This window comes from Drosophila ananassae, chromosome 2R (genome assembly GCF_017639315.1).
Source record: "Drosophila ananassae strain 14024-0371.13 chromosome 2R, ASM1763931v2, whole genome shotgun sequence".
Taxonomy (NCBI): domain Eukaryota; kingdom Metazoa; phylum Arthropoda; class Insecta; order Diptera; family Drosophilidae; genus Drosophila; species Drosophila ananassae.
The window spans coordinates 16144760-16152024 of NC_057928.1; the positions used below are offsets into that span (position 1 = coordinate 16144760).

Below are 7265 nucleotides of genomic sequence, written 5' to 3' on the forward strand. Positions count from 1 at the left end.
TTAGTATTGACACTATATAATAAAGTTTACAACTCCTGCTTTTAAACCTGAAAAAGAGTAAAATATAGTCCGTAAAAAAACATTCAAAATAACTTAAAGCCTTTGGCTCTGGCGCAAACGTAGGGAAAATAGCTCTTAGGTAGAATCTGCGGCTATGCTCTCTGGCCAATTGATTTGCAAGCCATATTGTGGCATCGTTCCAATGAGCGGGCCGTGCGAATGGGTTTTCGATCATCTTCCTGCCGGGGTCACTGCTACAAATTTTGATCGTTCGGGTCATAGTCGTAGAAGTCACACGGGGCCGACTCCGATGATGACTCCGATTCGTCCATGGTATCCATCGCAGCTCGATCTTGTAATCAGGCGCATCGAATTAGTATATGAACATGCATGACGTCTGGCCAGGCCAGGTGAGGCCAGGTGATCCCGTGGATGTGGCGGTGGTGGTGAAGGAGTGGGAGTCCAATGCAACTTCAGACAATACTGTGCACATCGATCACATCACATCGCAACACATCGCATCACGTCGGTGAAATGTTAAAGTTCCAGCAAACAAAATCACGATTGACATGACGTATCAATCTCCGATGCTTGGCATGTGTTGTACTGAGATGATGCAGGAAGAGGATTATAATTTCATAATTTTCAATTTCCATGGGCAATCAGCAGGTCAACGAAATTAGCGTGGCCAAAAATGATTGCCCACCTACCACTATCAGAATGTTGACTGGGATAGTATCACCTTTTCTATCAATTTCTAAAAATAATTTTATTGATCGGAGATTAATCTTAATTCAAGTATTTAGATTTTTCACACCTCGTTGATATTTTCTGTGAGGAGATCTTCAGGAAAAATTTTGATAAAATGGTGATTCTATAAAGCGTATAGATATTTGATAAACGCCAAGGAATAAACTCTACAAATCTGGGTCAAACACACCCCAAAATACCAAAACAATAACCCAAAAATTCCATTACACTCTTTATAAGTTATAGCTCATAATTTGTTGTAATCCCCAAACACCTTAAATTAAAACGAGCTCCCGAGAAATTCCCAATTAATTTGCCTAATTTCCCCCAAAACGAAATCTCCCCAGCTTTCGACCATCAAAATTGAAGATCCGCCTTCGCCTCATTCCTAACTTTTTTCACTCATTCATTTGGAGCTCATTAAAATACGTTCGGCCCCAAACTCGCACATCGTAAACTAAACGTAAAGCATCGGTGTAAAGCCAGTCCCTTGAAAAACGATAATGTTCAACATAAATTTCCACAAATCAAATCGAGCACATTTTCCACTCCAGGAGAGGTGGAAGAAAAAGGCTACTAATTAGCAACGCCCACGAATTTTGTCGAGGCTCAAATGGAGAAAAAATAAAATGGAAAGCGTTTTGAGGAAAATATTATTAGACGAAACGAAGCCCAGCTTGCCGACGATTAAAGTCGAAAAGTTGAGAAAATGGGTGTTGCTGGGTCATAAACCAAAAATGCCGAAATACCAGAGTGTGTGTGTTATGAGAAGTGTGTTACAAATTTCTGGATGAGCAGAGTCCGTCTTCGTGGTCTCGAATGTCTCGTTTTGGAAATCGATTCGTCACGTCCAAAAGGGCTTTGGCTCAATGTCGACAGATACGGCTCAAGATGATGCTCCCATGGGGTCAGGGTTCGAGCTCGGGGATGGGTCGTCTGCGGCGGGGTCGATGGCGTGTAATTTGCATACATTAAACTACTGTTGAGCTCCTCCAAATCAAATGTGGCTCCAAAACTTAATCTAAATTTAATTATTGCAGCCAAGAAAATACCAAAACGAAACGGCAGCCCAACGACATAGAAATCTGTATTTGAAAACGATTTGTACCACTCTGAATCTCTCATTTTTTTCATCGTTTTTTTTTTTTTTAATAAATTAATAATCAACAAAAACGCTTTTCATATTTTTATGCGTTTTTTTCGTGTAGAGGATAGAAACGGTGCGCTTTGAACTCGTGCTTATATGCATTATGTACATATATTTTCATAATTTATAAACGATTCTACAAGCTCAAGCTCGGGGCTCCTATTTCAAGATCTTTCGGGGGCTCAGGCCCCAAAAACGTCTTTTGAATGATGGCCTAAGCCCAAAAGCCAAACGAATGGCGTGTAGTCTGAATCCAAATGCTGTTGATATAGTTTTTATGGGCGTTTGATAAATTTCTTTACATTTTCTACAACAATTAGTTGCAATCAAAAGCCATATTGTTCACAAAAAAAATTGAGTTTAGCCTGAGGGGAATTTTTGGATTTTCGGTTTCTTTTTTTTCGATCTCTGACTGTCCGCAAGGTAGATAGAAAACTTTAGATATCGGATTTTAATCCGTAAAGCATTCGTTATGAATTCAACCTGTTGTACTGGTTCAATTTAAATTGTTATAGCTGCTGGCCGTTGATTAATAATCGGATATAGGTCGATTTAGGGCAAAGATAACAATTTATTCAAATTGGAGTTAAGGTAATTACGTTTATGAAATGGTAATCTGATTTGTTAACAAGAAAATCATCATGACTTTTGTGGGTTTTAAATTATCTATGGGTTTTGTAAAGTATCTTTGTATGAGTCTAATGAGCATTTGGAAAGAATTCTGAAGCAAATATTTCCGAAAACATTATCATTCCCCAAAAACCTCTATAATCATACTCACATACTTTGTTATTAGCCACATTTTCTTTACCGTATGTGCCCAAAATCAAATTATAATTTCAGATTACTCAACAAGCCGTAGAAACAGCCACCTGCACCTGTCCGTCAGTTGCCAGCTCTTGAGAAATCAGGCAATACAGGCTGCCACTTTGCTACGCCTTAACACCAATCAAAACCTTTTGACCGAGACTTTTAGAATTAGCAGACAAACATGCTGCCAAAGGTGGCCAAAGTGCTTGAAGATTTGCACAGTGCACTCAGTGCAATCCGTAAAACTCGTCAACGGCTGTCTATTCCCTCCCCTTTTCCCCATTTCCCCTTATCATCCCGGTGCGCTGCCCGGTAGTTGTAATTAAAAACGCGCAAGTCGTAAAAAAACGCAAAAAACTGAAGAAAAGAAAAACTACTGTTGAGATGGGGCGGGTATGAGAAGGGGGGTCGTCTTGAGAGTGTGTCTGGGGCGTAACGCACCCGAAGAGTAAAATTAATTTTCCATATACTTCACGGATTTGACCCAAGTCTTCTTGACTTCTAGCAGCCTTCAATCATGCGAGAAATTTGCTAATTGCAATAGAAGTACAATTTCTATCGTAAAATAAATTAGGAAGTCTTAAAAAGGATATAAATTGGAGTTTACTAATGAAGAGCAAACAGAAAACCACAAAAACTCAACTAAATGAAGAAAATTTTGAATTATTTTTAGTTTTAAAAGATAATCCATGAACAATAATGAATCAGAAAAGTGCCATAGAGATTATAAAATATTCTTGTATATTTTATAATCTTTTTTTAAAGAATATTGTACAATATACGATTTATAAGTAGTATTTTGTTCAATTTCTTTGTTAAGTAAATATAAACTATACATTTTGCCCCAAATATACAAAACTAAGCCTCTGAATTTTTTTTACCCCAAAAATATATTTACATTAAAAAAAAATCAAAATAAATAGGCTAAAAGCCATATAATCGTTCCATAAAATAAATCAGGAAGATAGAAAAGCCCTAAAATAAGACTAAAAAACATCACCGGCTAATGAACCGCAAAAAGCTGAAAATCTTTAGGATCTGTGGAGATTGCTGTACTGTGCGATTGAGAGATTGGCAAAAAATTAGTTGTTGAAAATGAATTGCACTAATATCGAATTTCACACTGCTGCGCTAATGGCTGACAGCAGCAGCAGCAACAGCAACAGCAGGAACATCAATACAACAGCAACTTGCAATTGACGACGGCAACAACAAAGCTGCAACAGCAATCAACATGTGTTTGCAATTGTTGCTTTTGTTGTGACCGCTTTTCCATTTTTTTTTGCCATTTTTTTTTCTTTTTTTGAGCTAATGTGCAAAGCGCTGATTGGACGAAGCCTGACCGCAAAAATGGAAATTATGATGAGGCCCCGTTTGAGTAAAGAGCACAGCAGCAACACATCAGAGGCAACTAGCAACCACTAACTCGAATCCGAGAAGCTGGTTTCACTTTTGGGCGAGGAGTTTGTGTTATTTAGTTGTCGTTTTATTTTACGTATTTTTTTTATTTTTTTTCCTGCCTGCCTTCTTTTTTTTTTTTGCAAATTTTTCGAAAGCCAACCAATAACAAACTATAACTAACAACGTCAACCAATATGAAGCTGCAAGTTTATTGGTCAATCCCCAGAGCAAGGTGTCGATTTTTGTTGTATTTCGTTTTGTGGTTTTATATTTTTTTTTGTTTTTTTTTTAAGCAGATAGTTTGCTTTCCGGCTGCCATTATATCGAACACGTGCATATATAACAAGTTGGGCGGGCATTAAGCTGAGAAACCAAAACAAAATCACAAAACTCAAATTTTTAAATAATATTTCTTAAAACGACACACTTTAAGTCTTATATACTTTAAGCCATTTTTTATTGGAAGCCTTCCAAGTAAACTGGATCGCAAATATAGGACCGCCCCTCTGTAGGAAAAAAACGACTCGCGATTGCTTTAATTTATGTACCTGATTATGCCGTGGAAACCTGCCAACAAATCAATTGAAAAAATAGAGGGGAAGGTAAAATAATCAAAAAGCAATGACTACGAGTGAGGCATTTTATTGGCTTCTTTTGCCTGTAAGAAGGTGGAGCCAATATATTTAAATATCAAGATCTCTCTCCAAACGTCCTAGAAAATGTATAATATTTTATCAAAGAATGACTAAAAATATAGATAATTTTACAGGCTAAATGGAAACAGTTTTATAACTATGTATTTGGTACTAATCCTTTGGCAAATCCTTAACAATTTCTTACACAATTATTCCTTAAAATAATTATATTTCATAAAATCAAATGACAATCATTTCAAGCCCATCGTAAAGCCACCTATGAACCGAACTACCCATCATTTGGAAAAAAAGACATAACAGCACACACATGTTTGAATGAAAATGGCTAAAAACGATGAATACCAGTTAATAGGGGGAGTGTTGCCAAGAGGGGATGAAGGGGTGGGGGTAGGGAGCGCGCAGGAGTATAGAGGACGATAAACGATTCCCAAATCTGTTGCCGCACCCAGAGACGACCTGAGATTCAGCGATTCAGTGGGAGAGCATCTGTAAATACGAAACTTTCCATTCCGACTGAAAAATGTTATCAAATCACTGGCACAAAACTGGCAAACACAAACGAGCTCTCCACCACCGATCCACCGAACCACCAACCGATCCGGCAAACCAACGACCACAAAACTAAGCAAGCCAATTTTCAGCTCATATTAACCCGCAGCACAAAGGCCAAAACAGGCAACGGACACGGCCCCTGGCCAAAAAGACAGAGGAGACAGAAATACGAACGACCAGGCCAGAAGAACCAGACTTCTGCAGCTATGAATCCCAACCCGTGCCCGTACCGGTGCCCGTACCCGTGTACCCGTACCCGAATCCAAATCCAAATCCTCAAGTCTAGAGTTCGAGTTCGAGTGGAGCCCATTTCCAACTTTCTCACGCACTTCAAATTTCAATTGGCAATAAATGTAATGCAAAGCAACACTTTAAATCATTTGCCGAGTCGTTCGAACAACAACACGCCACCACCAATAAGCCAACAACAACCAGACATGGCCATCGGAATTGGATAGCGATTTCTTGTTGGTTAAAAGAAATGCCTTGCCAAGAAAGAAAAAAAAAATACTTTTTAGCAACTTCTTTCACTTGGATCGGCGGCGGGGTAATTAAACGTTCGCCTAATTGCCATTTCTTTATAGGCACAAAAATTTGTCCAGTCATAAAAGCCAAATCACAGATGGTACAAAATACTAGTACGAATACGAAATATTTCTAAATTCAATCGTTTTAAACGCTAATGCACTCATAAATCCTTTTCAGATTTTTTTTTTTTGGGTGGTGGCGGTTTGGTCGCCGGCACATTTATATTTTATCGTCCATTTAAGTAAAGAAATAACCCGGGTGGACGAAGTGTAATAAAGAAAGCACCTAATCGACTTTTATGAACAACAGAAAACACATTAATGCCGTAAAGGCTGTAAAAGCAGCGCTTAGTGTTATATAAATCAGGAGGGGAAAACTTTTAAAACGCGTCTGCGGGCCCCACTCCACCGATCTGATGCGAAAGTATCAGTTATATGAAAGCCGTAAATCATGGGACTTACTTTGGTAGCTCATCCATCGCCGGGCCGATCTCATTAGAAAGGATCAACGAGAAAGGCAGAGATTATAGGGAAGTAATTGGAGTACAAGAGGAAGGCTGGCTAATGGCTTGCTTTGGCAACTTAATTATGTGCCAAGTGCTTTAAAAATTAAAGAAAATTTGATTAAAAGTACAATTAAATAAGTAGATTACTTACATTTATTTCCATTTGAAATTATTTTTAGATTTTTATTTTAGTTTTAAACGCAATCACTTACCTAATTTTGTCGTCTTACCTGTTTGGAAAAAACAAAAAAAAAAACACCAAACACATTTAAAAACTTTTTTATTTTATTTAAAACATATATTTTTAAACTTTTCACTTTATTATTTTATTTTCATATTAAAAATTTTAATAATGTTCACAGCTTGAAGGCTCGACGGATACTGACTGAATAAATAGTACAATTTAATTTATTTTAAAACAATTGAATTTTAAAAGCCTACTTAGTTTTTATGAGAACTTTTTGTAAATAGATTTATCGATTTTATATCTAATTTTAGAAATGATATGGTAAAACTAATATTTTATTCATATGAGAAACATTAAATTACAGGTTTCCCTGTTTAGGCATGGAATAGATCAGAAAAGTGACGATAGATTCCCCTCTAAATCTCAAATAAATTTAATACAATTTTAAATATTTTATTTTAAGCGTCACTTTCAAAGCTTAATAAAACGAACCTAGCCCAATAACTTGTCATCTTTTTTTATCCAATCTGGCTAAAATGCAAAAAAATAAATATAATAATACGGGCCTGCACTTGAACTAATTTACATAAAGACAGGCTACAGACAGAGGATGAAAATCTGAGAACCAAGAACCTGAGGATGACGACGCCTCGTCTGGGACAAATGACTGACAGTCTCTGGGCCCGGGGCGAAGCATCGAGAGCTACTTCAGTAGCCGCAGCCGAAAGG

At 37.3% G+C, this 7265-nt stretch overlaps 1 long non-coding RNA gene across 3 annotated transcripts in view; it reads right to left on the reverse strand.

Annotated features, from left to right (window-relative positions):
- LOC26515594 overlaps positions 1-6735 on the reverse strand; it is a 147509-nt gene extending 140774 nt beyond the window's left edge. For 2 of the 3 annotated variants that reach the window (XR_004310818.2, XR_001408870.3), the window contains exon 1: positions 6306-6735. This is a non-coding gene — a long non-coding RNA (uncharacterized LOC26515594). The remainder of the gene's footprint in view (positions 1-6305) is intronic. The other variant, XR_006507117.1, reaches the window with a different exon arrangement.
- Positions 6736-7265: the final 530 nt, after the last annotated feature.